A 13,679-nucleotide genomic window follows, 5' to 3' on the forward strand; every position below is an offset into this window, starting at 1 on the left:
GGGTGAGTCTATTTTGAAGAAGTGGTGTTAGAAGTTAAGTTTAAAACATTTCAATTGTTGTACGTTGATATTTGGCTCTGTTGACTAATGAGTTTGCCGACCACTGACCTAGGACAAAAGTATTGAGCCCATCAGAGCCCACTTCCTCCTTTAAAAATAGGAAAATTATAAGCTACTTCCTGAGGTCATTGTGAGAATTTAATGAGATAATATATGCAAAGCTGTTTAACACAGGCTGACCCCTTATAAATCACTTAATGGATAGATGTTATACTCCAATAGGAAATAAATCAATTTCAATTTGGCTTTTGGGAGAAGTCTCCCAGATTCCCAGATTGCATTATTTGGATGGCATTCTCTTTAAGACCCTGGGACTCAGCATTTGAGTTATTGAGAACTCTTCAGGCACACAAAGACTTACCTGTATCTGCCTGGAAATTTCAACCTTCCCCCTTAAGTGAATATCGTGCTTTAGTAGACCAAGACCAAGAAGGCACTGTAACTTTGCCCAGAGTTGGTCATTTCTAGTGAGCCCTGAAATATTTTCTTTTCCATGTGGTTTTCTCCCCAAAGGCAATCTTTTCAGGAAAAAAGTGAGAATCTCATTCTGCTTCTTCCTCCTGATCTTTATTTTCCCCATGTGACTTGAAAAGCTACGGTTTCATCTGGTGCATTTTATACCCTTAGCTCATTTCCCAGCCATGAGAGTCACTTTCCCTTGGCTATTCCTTTCTTCTAATAATCCTGTACCCCATCTCAAAGAGAAGGTCTTAGTGCTGCTTCATTCTGGGTATTCAAAACAGATGTTCTGGGGAATTTAGTCAGCCATCCCTCAAGGCTTGATCCATACCTCCTATGACAAGCTTGGATTTCATAAGATACTGTTGGAATTCAAGGCAGGATTTCACACTGCTTACACCTAACTCTCAGTTTTGTAGGTGTGATATTTTTTTAAACATCCCCTTCTTAATGATTTAAAAAAAATAATATTATGATTGATTACATGCACTAGAGCAATGGTCAGCAAACTCATTAGTCAACAGAGCAGCAAACTGCAGCTCTCAAACCGCATGTGGCTCATGAGCCATGGTTTGCCAACCATTGCACTAGAGCAGTGTTTCTCAAAGTGTGTTACACGTACCCCCAGGGGTACGGGAAGAGTTTGGTGGGATTACGCGTTGCACTGGAGTTTGGTGGGGTTATGCACTGCACCGTGCTTAGCTGCGCCTAATTCTACGTTCTCATGAGTATGAGGGGTACTCAGCGTTATGAAAATTATAGAAGGGGTAAACATATGTCAAAAGTTTGGGAAACACTGCACTAGAGCATCACATAAAATAGCACCCTTAAAAATTGTCACTAACATATTACCTTATAAAATTAAACTATTTCCAAAGACCAGTTGATAGCATGGTGCCGTGGACAGTTTAATTATGACCACTGGGTTGAAGTATAACTCTCCTAAGAACAAGGCCTCTGATACATGGGGAGAATTTAAGGATGATAAGGAAATTAGCTTAATTGTTATGAAAAGTCACGTAAGATGGGAAGGTTATGCTAGGACTCACATAGGTTACTGATATGTCTTCTATCTGTTCTTTTTGTGAATGAGGCCTCCTAAACATAAATTGTTAAGCTGAGACTTTATGCTTCCATGACAGTGGATCCCTTTGGAAAAGAAAAAAGAAATGAATCTTAAAAACAAAAATGGTTATTTGCCCCCCTCATGCTTTTAAGGAAGATAAGTGCTACTGATCGCTTTTATGAAGGGACTTTCACTGCAGTCTCTTAAGGCCCAGCTTTTCAGTAATCACAGGCAGTGAACTTGGATGGCATTGGGAGTATCAGCTCAGCTCATTGGAGCTGTTCCCTAATTGTTCTTCTATGAAGGCCAGTTAAGGCTGGGTCTTTTCAATTACAAAATTAGCACTGGTTCTCTTGGGGTAAACATTAAAACCTTTTGATTATATGTTAAAGTGAGAGTGAAAATTCCACCATCCTCCTTCCCTAGCTATTTATCTTTCAGATACTTTTGGGTTGTGGATGTTTTTCTTCTTTAATAGCTCATCACCTAAGGTGTGTATTTAAAAACTAATAACAGAGAAATATAACAACAAAAATATAATAAAACATGATCCTCTAAAGTCAACAGAACCTCTAAACCCAACAGAACTTGTAAACCCTTCAGAAACAACTTTCCTAGGGCCAGGAGAGGATGTGTGACCACAGGCTTGTCTATGTTGAATACTATCAGTCCATTACACTTTTGTGAATGGGTGAACATGGTAAGCTATTGTTTTAATTTGCATTTCTCTCATCACTGGAGAGGCCATCTTTCCATTTAATCAACCATTTATAATCTTGTAAGAACTGGGCTCCTTCCTTGAATAACAGTAGAATGATAACGTAAAGCAGTGTAACCGGTGATGTTTGCGCTTCCACTGCATTGTAATTTCATCATAAAAGCAATAGAATCATAGTCACATCACCTGCAAATTGGTATTTTTGTGGCTATTTGGACTTAACCTCTAAAATCACAAACCTAACCATGCTAAAAACAAATTGATTTGTCTGCGTTTGCTGCCTGAGATCTTTTAGTTTTGATGTTGTAAAATAAGAGATTTTTCAGACCTATTTAGCAATGTTATCTTGTCTGACCTGTTACATGTTAAATATTTTTAAACCCACAGATATAAATTAAGCACAACAAATTGCTTATTAATTTATTACTGCAAAAGTTCTTTTAGCAGGTATTAGATATTTGGCATCCTAATCCCTATTGTAAGCTTTTAGTGAAAATATTTTATGTTAATGACAGAATGGAATCAAAGCACAAATAAAACACAGGGAAATTACAAAAATCAGGATACAAAGGAGTATTTCTGAGGGTGCATGGGTACCTCAGCTCTCCTGGCTACCTTCTATTTTTGAACCTGGGTGATAGAGATACAAGTATTTGCAAATATGATTTCTACCTTCATATATTTGTAAATAATTTCTCAAAAATTAAAGCCTCTGCACTTGCCTTTCTCCAATTCTGCAGTGGCACATGAAAAGGGATTACCACTCTAAAGCTTAACGATCACATCTGAGGGGCTCCAGTGCCAGTCTACTTGGCAGCCACTCCGGCTGGGAATTGCAGACCAATTCACCAAGTCTGAATGGCCTGGATGCCTCTGCTTATTTGGCAGAGGGGAACACTCCAATGATAGCAATTACTGGAATTCTTTGAGTTCATTGGAACCACGAGTAATTAAAGTTCTTAAAGGCATCTGGAGAAAAGGATGAAAAATAAGGATGACGCCTGACCCTATTCAACATTTTCTAAAAGTTTAACCAACTGTTTACCTTGATCGATTGTTTGCCTATCTAATAATAACGATCTGATGCTCACCACCTTCCACTTCTTAAATAGTGATGATGAATTTGTGATATCTCCCACGTGCATTTGTTACCAAACCCTAGGGTAAGAGTGATGGACTTCTCCTGGCCCCATAGTTGGACATCTGGCTCATTATGGGAGATAAAAGACTGAAGGCTAATACTGGTCACTTTTAGATTTAATGAGTAACATGCAAGAATGTTTTCTGGAGAAGTCTTTTTAGAATAGGGAGCTCTATCTTGTTAACTTTTGTTGGCAAAGACTTTTACTGACAGACATGAATAAAAATGTATCACCCGTTGGGGGGCATCCATATTTATTGGTACGCATTTGGACTTGACATTGGCTTTGATTTTACTCTCAGATCTCATGACAGGGATTTACCCTGTAGCAGCATTACCATGGAGTGGCGCTCAACTCTGCTATCAGCGGCAGTTAACATTTATGACACAATTCATTTAGGTTTTTATGAGTCCTTCATATTCTCTTTATGATCCCAAACAGCAAATGTCAGTGCAGGAATTAGTAACACGCTACACCAAAATCTCTTTGATTTTCTTTTTTTATGTTAATAGTCACTAAACTTCTAAACCCAGGAAGGGTAATTTCTTCAACCCCTTGCAATGTGTACACCTTGGAGATCTTCAAGCATCGTCTAGAACAGGCCTAGGAAGTCCAGCCCATGAGGCATAGGAGGCCCTCAAAATCATTTGGTCTGGCCATGCCATGGCATTAAGGATGAGTTCATTAAAAGTCTGACCAAATATAGCAGGCTCATTTTTACGTTGCTAATTTTGAATGGCCCGAGAAGAATGTTATAAATAACTAAGTGGCCCTTGAGAGGAAAAAAGGTTCCCCACCCCTGAATGGAATTTATCACTACAGAGTGATTTCTGATCTGATCCACTTTGGGACAATATGGTTTAGGGACAGAATGTGATATCATATGGCACATATGACCATAATTTCATTACTTTGCTTATTTAGTCACTATTTGTTATATATATATATATATATATATATATATATATATATATATATATATATATATATATATATATATATATGGTCGGCAACTAAGTAATTGCGGATTTTTTAAAGAAAAAGACAATTTTTTCATGGAACTAAATAACTTTATTCTGTAATGTATTGCCCATTTTGATCAATGACCTTTTGCCATCTTTCAGGCAGCATCATAATCCCACGTTCAAAAAACTTCTGGTTTTTATTAGCAAAAAACTGAATCAGGTACGATTTGACATCATCATCATTATTGAAATTTTTACCATTCAAGGAGTTTTGTAAAGATCGAAACAAAAAGTAATCAGATGGTGCAAGGTCAGGACTATATGGTGGATGTGGCAAAACATCCCAACCAAGATCCATTAATTTTTGCCGAGTGACCAAAGATGTGTGTGGCCTTGCATTGTCATGATGGAATACAACACCTTTTCGATTTGTCAATTCGGGCCGCTTTTCTTCAACTGCATTGTTTAATTTTGTTAGTTGTTCAATGTAGACATCAGAATTGATCGTTCGGTTGGGTGGTAAGAGTTCAAAGTAGACAATTCCTTTGTAATCCCACCAAACTGATAACAAATCCTTCTTTTGATAAATATCAGCTTTTGATGTTGTTTGAGTTGGTTCACCTGGCCTGCTCCACGATCTTTTCCGCTTGATATTGTTGTAAACAACCCATTTTTCATCGCCAGTTATCAATCGTTTTAAAAATGGATCATTTTCATTACGTTTCTTTAGCAAATCGCAGCTGCTAATGTGTTGCGTTAACTGTGATTCTTTCAATTCGTGAGGAACCCATGTATCGAGTTTTTGAACATAGCCAAGTTGTTTTAAGTGATTTTCAATGCATGTATGTGATACATGAAGCTTCTCTGCAATCTCACGTGTTGTACTGTGACAGTCCGAATTGATTATTGCTTTGATTAGGGCGTCATCAACTTCAACTGGACGACCAGAGCGTTTTTCATCTTTGAGTGAAAAATCACCAGAACGAAATTTGGCAAACCAATTTTGACACTGCCGTTCTTTTAAGGCTTCGTCACCATAAACAGTACATAACTTTTTATGAGCTTGCGATGCATTTTTCCCTTTGCAGAAATAAAAAAGCAAAATATGACGAAAATGTTCCTTTTGATTTTCCATTTTTCAACGAAAACTACAAAACAGATCAAAAAACTTTTTTTACTGATTAACAGCTGAATAGCCAACTATCAAATAACAAAATGTGTTTTACATTTGTACTACGTCTGCAAACCTAAAAATTCAACTGAAGCCATATATGTGTGAAACCCGCAATTACTTAGCTGCCGACCCTATATATATATATATATATATATATATATATATATATATATATATATATGTATTAAATACCTACTGTCTTAGCCTGTCTTAGGTTGATGTAACAAAGTACCATAGACTGAGTAGTTTAATCAACAGACATTTATTTCTCTCAGTTCTGGAGGCTGGAAGTCTAAGGTCAGGGTGCCAGCACGGTCATATTGGATATATTTGATGAGAGCCCTCTTTCTGTAACTGATGGACAACTTCTGTGTCTCATATGGCCTTTCTTCATTGCCTGCTGAGAGATAGAGAAAGAAAGAAACTATCATCCTCGGGCCATGTATCCCACTATGAGGGTCCCACCCTCATGATCTAATTACTTTCTGAGTTCCTAAGTCCCTACAAATACCATGGGGACATGGATTCAACATATGAATTTTGAGAAGACACAGACACTCAGCCCATAGCACCTACTATGTGCCTTCAATATGGTTGTTCAGCTATTCATATGGCTGATTGCCTTACCAAACAGATATCCAAATATCAGAGGCTGACAATAGAAAAACTTGTGAAGGTTCTCGACAACATAATTAAGGTTATAGTCACACTGCCCCTCTCCCACAACTTTGCAATTCCCTAGACTAGAGTCTTGGAGTCAACCCCAGAACCCTCTTCATTCTACCTGCAAAGAAGGGAGAAGAGAACAGAAAACCAAAACTGGAAGGGCTTTGTGGGTCTGGCCTTGAAGGGACATATGTCATGGCCACATATTCCATTTGTTGGGACTCAGCCATGTGGTCATGCTGGTTGCAAGGAAAGCTGGGAAATGTGGCCATCATTCCTGGAAAAGAGAAAATATGTTTGGTGAGCATGAAGCCATTCTCTGCAAATGTGCTACACTATTAGTCAAGACAGATAGGGTTCATATCTGTATGGGGCATCCATTCGTGTATAGCATGATGGACAAAAGAAATGTAAATAGATATGTAAATAACAATAGAGATAGTGATTCGTGCAATGGAGCAAACAAGGGGAATTGGATCCCTTAGAGGAAGGGAGATCTTCTAAGTAGCATGATGACAGAAAGACTACCTCTTGAGATAAAATTCCATGTGAGCCCTAACCGATTTGGCTCAGTGGATAGAGCATTGGCCTGTGGACTGAAAGGTCCCAGATTTGATCCCGGTCAAGGGCACCTTGGTTGTGGGCACATCCCCAGCAGGAGGTGTGCAGGAGGCAGCTGATCGATGTTTCTACTCTCTATTCTCTCTTTCTCTCTAAAAAAATCAATAAAATATATATATTTTTAAAAAATTCCATGAGACCTGAATGAGGTGAAAGCCAGTTATGCCAAGACCTAGAGGGAAATTTTCCAGACACAACACACAGAGGGCAAAGGGTCAGAGTCTGGGCTCAGTGTGTTCAGAGTCCAGAGAAGAGCTGCATCTGGCCCAAGCTTACTGACTGACATGGGAAGTGGGATGCGTGAGCAGAGGGGGAGGTACAGGAGAACCTTCTGCAGGATCTGGAGGTCTTTGCTGATTCTAAATAGAGATGCCTTGCTAAGTATTTTGGATGCATTCTCTTTTAATGTGTTGGGCAAATCTGGAAAGGGGATATTATTATTCCGCCTTTTGGGAACAATGACATGGAGCATCCTGGAGGGTTAACTTCTTCAGGGTTGCACAATCAATAAAAAAGTAGAGTCAGGTTTATACCCGAGCCTGACTCGAAAGCACGCTTCCAAAGAGGATGCAGCCATGGTTTGAACCAAGTGCTTAGCCGACACTGAGAACCTGTGTCCTCTTTTTGTTTTCCTTTTTTTTTATTAAGGTATTATATGTGTACATATCTTACGATTGCCACCCCCCCACTCCCATACATGCCCTCACCCCCCAGCGTTTTTCTTTTCCACACATGCAATGATGCAAAAGAATGAGCTCTGCCATCTTATAATTTCTGACAACTCAAAACCACCGAGATTCTGCCAAAGCTAATGTATATGGAATAAGACATTTAAAATAGTTTCATAACAATTTTTCTACTATAAATATGTGTTGTTCTTAACATTAAGTATTTTAGTCAGGTTTGTCATTGTCAATTAAGAAATTATTGTGATGTGAGGAAATATGTGAAACTTGATGCAGATCATTCCATTTGGAAATACTGCTCTCACAATCCTCCCCTCTCCTAAATGTACAGCAGCCTGTTCCAGATTTAACTCACAGGATTATCCAGTGTACATTTTGATCACGGATGCCTCCTTTTTATCACAGTCTAGCCTGCTGTTCTTAGAGTTTATATTTGTGCAAAATGCCCCTGCCTTCATCCCCATCTCTATTTTCTTGGCATCTAACTTTTCCTAAGTTTAGCTATTCAACTTGGAGCTTATTCTAAAGCATGGATTAATAGGTTAAATCACTGTCAGTCTACTTTCCCTCAAACCGAGACAGGCCACTAGAAATCCTCAACCAATTAAGGATAAAAGATAGCAGGGAGTCCTATTCCAACCCTATCATTCAATTTTTCTTTCCATGTCTTTCCGTTCCTTTCATCTTATTTTTTCCTCATGGTATCTTTTGTCTGTCTGAGGAGGACAGATACAAGCTCACTTTTGAACCATGGGATACAAAAGTACGTCAACATGAAACGTGTCTGTGGAGGAGCTGTCCACTGATTTATTTTCCATAAATGATGTGGGATTATCACAGAACAAGAAACCCTGCAGTGTGTCACTGTGTGTGAAAAGTTTCTACTTTGGAAACCTAGTTAGGGAAACTTAGAAATTGTCATCTGATACATACTCCCAGTATTGCAAATCCCCTTTTCATTGTTCTTCATTCTAATGCATGAAAAATTTAAAAATATTTTAAGTGATGATTTATTTTAAGGATAGGGAGAACTCTGTAATTATTTTCAGGGGATATTAAGCAGATATAAACACTTTTTATGGCTGAAAGAAGACAGTGAGAAATATTTTTGAGAGAAATCTAAAGATATTTTGACCAAGTAATGTCTACTAATATACTGCTATCTCCTCTTTTACCACCCTCCTTTCTTATTATCTCTTATAAGGTTGACAATGTAAAATAAGCAGGTAATGAGCAGTGTCAGAAGACCTAAATTTTTGTCTGGATTCTACCCTTTATTCATTTGCCATCTCTGGGCAAAATCATTTATAAATTCTGATCAGCTATAACTCTCTGTGGAATTTGATAGCACAACTGAAAGCACTTAGTAATATTTAATGTTATATTAATGTGAAAATATTAACATGACTAGAATCTTTATTTTCTGATTCAATTGAGCTCCCTGGCTCTTAAGATTATCTTCTTACCTTCGTAAAATCCCTATTTATTCTGAGCTCTCCGCCACACCAGGACCATCTTACATTCTAAGCTCTCTCTTATTTTGCTTCATTCAAAGCTTTCCCTGTAGTTCTTCTAGAATCAAGGAGGCATTTTTTTATGTGTAGACAAAATCACAGATTCATTCATCAATGCATTCCTGCATCTTTCCCTTCTCCATCCCTAACCTTGCTCCATAATTCTTCCTGGCTCCTTCTGTTTCCATTGTTCCCTGCTTGCAAGCAAATACATTCTTATGATTTTTCTGGAGTTTATGAACTTTAAGACTCTGAATTAAATGATGCTCTTCTTCTGGGGGGAAAAAAGGAAGTAATTTAAAATTCGCTTCATATTAAATTCAATGGCGGTTTCACTTTCTCTAGCAAGTCCTTCCTAGCTCATCCTCCTCTATATCAAAACATTGCTACAGGCTTGTGGTTGGTTATACAGAATTCTACTACCTATCATTCTTTAAATTTGTTTTTTGGGGAAAGTGAGTCTTGAATTACAAAGCACTTGCAATAGCCTTTTAAAATAAAAGTTGTTTCTATTTGAAAATGGCTTATACGTTCATTCATTTATTTATTCATTATTTTTACAAATATTTATTGAGCATCTGCCGTGTGCCACATGTTGGTCCAGATGTTTGGGGTGCAGAAATGAATAAGAAAAAAATCAGTCAAGGAGTTCATAGTTTGAAGGAATATGTAACACCTATGTCTTATTGAAATCCTAAGATATTGGTAAAACAAAGTCTGTGGAAATTGCTATCTAAGCACCAAATACAATTAACTATTTTTTTGCTTTCTAATGAGGGGTGACTTTACAGGAGAAAGGCTACATTAGTAGAATCTTGGAAAGTTAAGAGTTAGCCATGTGTGTGGAAGGGCATATAAAACAGGACAAATCAGCAAAGCCTATTTCTTTGCATATCATCATTCTCTCTGGGCCCAAATTCTTCTGTAACCGGAGGCATTTGTGTTAAATGAATGATTATGCCTTTCTCCAAGTTCCATGCTCCTAGGATTTCTGTTGTGTTTTGCATATCTGCTACACTCAAAGCAATGTGCTGACCTCTGTGCAGAAAATGTTAGCTCTGTTCTCAAGGACCTTTCTCTCCCATAAGATACGGTAAAGAGATTTCATTTCTTCAGCTGGCCAATTGATAGCAGTGCTTGAAGTGCTGTCTGAGCAGGTTGTAAGATCATGTTGAGATTCATTATGACAAGTGCTGTGATCAATTATGGATGTCTGTTCTGATGAGGAGAAAGGAATCGAGGCACACTCATCATTTTATTTTAGTGTTAGAGGTTAATTTTAGCAAGTTACCCCAAACCCTATAAAAGCAAAATGTTAATGAAATGAAATAAAAAAGAAAGCCTCCTGAAAACTAAAGTGTCATTTTATAGATATTCATAACTGTCCTGATCTGTTCTTTTAACCAATAGTCAGAGGTCTCATTGAGCAGTGAAAGTGATTTTGTGTTTGGGTGATAAAAAGCAGAAACTCAGTCTAAGTGGCCTTGGACAAGTTGGATTCCATTTGCTGTCCTAAAGGCTTATCTGCCATTACAACTCCCCTCAGAGGGGTCACTCCCATAACAGTATATACTCTTTAAAAAAATTATACACACACACACACACACACACACACACACACACACACACACACACACACACACTGAGTGGCAAGATTATTATGATCTCCAAATGCATAATAATCTGGCCACTCACTGTAGACTGACCACAGAGTTGGGATTTTAAAATAAGGGTCTTCCATGTATAAGAACTGCATTGTGGGTAGTTAGAAAGAGCAGAGGACTTACTAGCCAGAGGCTGGGGGGGCACTGTCTCCTGGTCCCTTGACATAACAAGATTTGCAAGTTTTCCTTTCTACAAAAGCACACTAAGTATCCAGATTATTATGCTTGCAGAGGTCATAATAATCTGGCCACTCAGTGTGTATTTTATTTTATAGAGGAAAGGAGAGGGAGAGAAAGATAGAAACATCAAAGATGAGAGAGAATCATTAATTGGCTGCCACCTGCATGCCAGCTACTGGGGATCAAGCCTGCAACCCAGGCATGTGCCCTTGATTGAAATCAAACTCGGGTCCCTTCAGTTCACAGACTGATGCTCTATCCACTGAGTCAAACCAGCTAGGGCAACAGTATATACTCTTTAAAAAACCATACTACTATTTTTATTGATTTCAGAGAGGAAGGGAGCAGGAGAGAGAGATAGAAATATCAATGATGAATGAATATCATTTATTGACTGCCTCCTGCACACTCCCTACTGGGGATTGAGCCTGCAACTTGAGCATGTGACCTTGACTGGAATCTAACCTAGGACCTTCCAGTCCACAGTCCACTGCTCTATCCACTGAGCCAAACCAGCTAGGGAAACAGTATATACTCTTAAGGGCAGGGCCATTGGGTCAGTATGGTGAGCACTGTATCCTCTGCAGCTGGCACAGAAGGTGCATGAGAGGAAACTCCAATCCAGAAAACATTCAATATGTAACTGCTACTTGAGTGTTGAGTGAAAAATGAAAATTTCCCTGGAATAGTGTGTGTAACTTTTTCAGCTGTCAAGGTAGATATGGAAAGTTCACATCTGCAGATCATAAACAAGATGTGAGAGAATGTCAGGTATTCAACTGAAGCCAACAGTGCATGAGGAAGGCAAGTGTAGAGGTGCTGTTATTTTAGAAATAAAACTTTATGAATCTTGCATATAGCCAAATAACAAGCTGGCTTTTCATTTACACAATGGAAATGAATATTAAAGTATTCATAAAACTAGTAGAGAAATAAAAAGTTATTCTGATGGAATGAATTTTTAAATGCAAAGAGGGAATATATATTATAGATTTATCTCAGCATGTAACAAATTTTGATGAGTGCATTGTAGACCAAGGGTATAGAATTCATTTATGCAGATTCTCAGGGCACAGGCCATTAGAGTTCTTGAAATACATTTGGCCCATGTTGAATAAAAACTCTAAAAATTTACAGTTTTCTTTTGTTCCTCTTTCTTTCCATTTTTTCTCTTAACCTATTCATACAAGACAGGCTATTCCTATTGTTGGGTCAAACTTCAAGAAAAAGTTTGCTATTCATTAAACTGATGGAGAAATGTTTCAATTCTAGGAAGTGCTTCCTTTTAGCTAAACCTCATAATCTTTTAAAGTCAGAGACCATTTTTGCCCTCACCCAGGCAACATAACTCCTATTTAAGCTAACACTATAGATTAAAATATTGCTTACAAAAATTTCTGTGAATGTGAAAACTTCAGTGTAAGTGCTTATTAATTTAAAGTTGTTCTCTCTATCTTCAAGCTATAACACTTTGAAACCTACTGCAATTCCTTTTCAGGAAGGCTTCTCTTATTTTCCTTTTCTAGCACTAGGTTCATATTTCACCAAGATACAATGTGTGACTTGGTAGGAAAGCTGTCCTTGGACCTCCTGCTGCAGAGAGTTATAATGAGGGCCCCTTATTTTCAGGCATAGATGCCTTTGGAGGGGTTCAAGACCAGCATCGTCCTGAATTCAAATATAGAATTTTTGTTGTTCGCTTGAGTATTGCTCAGAAACCTAAACCTACCTATTGGAACAAAATTATATTAGTAACCTAGTTTAAAAAACAACCATTACAGCTTCCAAATACCTTCTTACTTTCGTGTTTTGTGTATTTTCCCTTTGTTAATCTAGTATCAGACTTTTGAGAGTTCACAGGCAGCATCAGTTAATGTGCAAAAAGAATAATATGAAAGATGGCTGGAGAGAAAGAATTGACACAAAAAATGTTAATACTTAAATAACTCATTTTCTCATCCTCCCTTTCAGAATTTAAATCTTGAACATTATTGGATAGTGATAAGGAGGTTCCTGAGCTTGGCTCTATTTAAAGAGTTTAGTTGACATAGGATTGTGTATATTTCTCTCCGATGAAAATTTTAAGCATTTTTTTTAACGTACAAATGGTCTAGGAATCTACTTTTTCATGAAATTCACATGATTAAATGTAACGAGGATTTTTCCTTCACAGAGTAAATAACCTCCTTCCCATGTGTATATTGATATAAACTCTCAGCGCATTTGTTTTATGATTTAGCACAGATGGTTTCTCCCTTGTTTGAGGCTGAAAAATGGATTTCCTTTTGGCTCCCCTGGAGTTCTCTTTCTTTGATGGTTAGAGAGTAGGTGTTAGCTTTTTCTGAAAATCACACTTAAAACTATTACTATGCCTTTAAAATGTTTTCTTATTTGTATATATTTCAAGAAATGCACTATAGCAGTATTCGTTGTTAGCACACATTAGAATTTATGTTCTCATGATAAAAACAATTCCCAAAGAGCCATAGGAAGCCAGATTATTTTTTAAAATCACACGAAAGTCTATTTTATTAAAACAGGTGCTTTGCATTTATTGTACTATTTATTTCATGGATTACCTTAGTGACAGTACATGATTCAAGAGCATATTATTTTATCTGTTTATCACAGTTAGATAGAGATAAGAAAATTAATCAAAATAAGTAGGTTAAAATCTGAAGACCTTTAGCAGTATGATAAAGATTTGCATAATTCTCTATTGTACCTAGCTATTTATAATTGCTAAATATGTTTCTAGGTCAAT

General features: G+C 37.5%; 1 long non-coding RNA gene across 1 annotated transcript in view; it reads right to left on the reverse strand.

The window, feature by feature from the left end:
- Positions 1–5,845: 5,845 nt before the first annotated feature.
- Positions 5,846–13,679, reverse strand: part of LOC311631869 — a 42,149-nt gene continuing 34,315 nt past the window's right edge. Inside the window, exons 2-3 of the long non-coding RNA XR_014796658.1 lie at positions 6,369–6,527; positions 5,846–5,984 (exon numbers count right to left, since the gene is read on the reverse strand). This is a non-coding gene — a long non-coding RNA (uncharacterized lncRNA). The remainder of the gene's footprint in view (positions 5,985–6,368; positions 6,528–13,679) is intronic.

The sequence above is a fragment of the Pipistrellus hanaki genome, assembly GCF_964339955.1.
Source record: "Pipistrellus hanaki genome assembly, chromosome: 13".
NCBI lineage: Eukaryota > Metazoa > Chordata > Mammalia > Chiroptera > Vespertilionidae > Pipistrellus > Pipistrellus hanaki.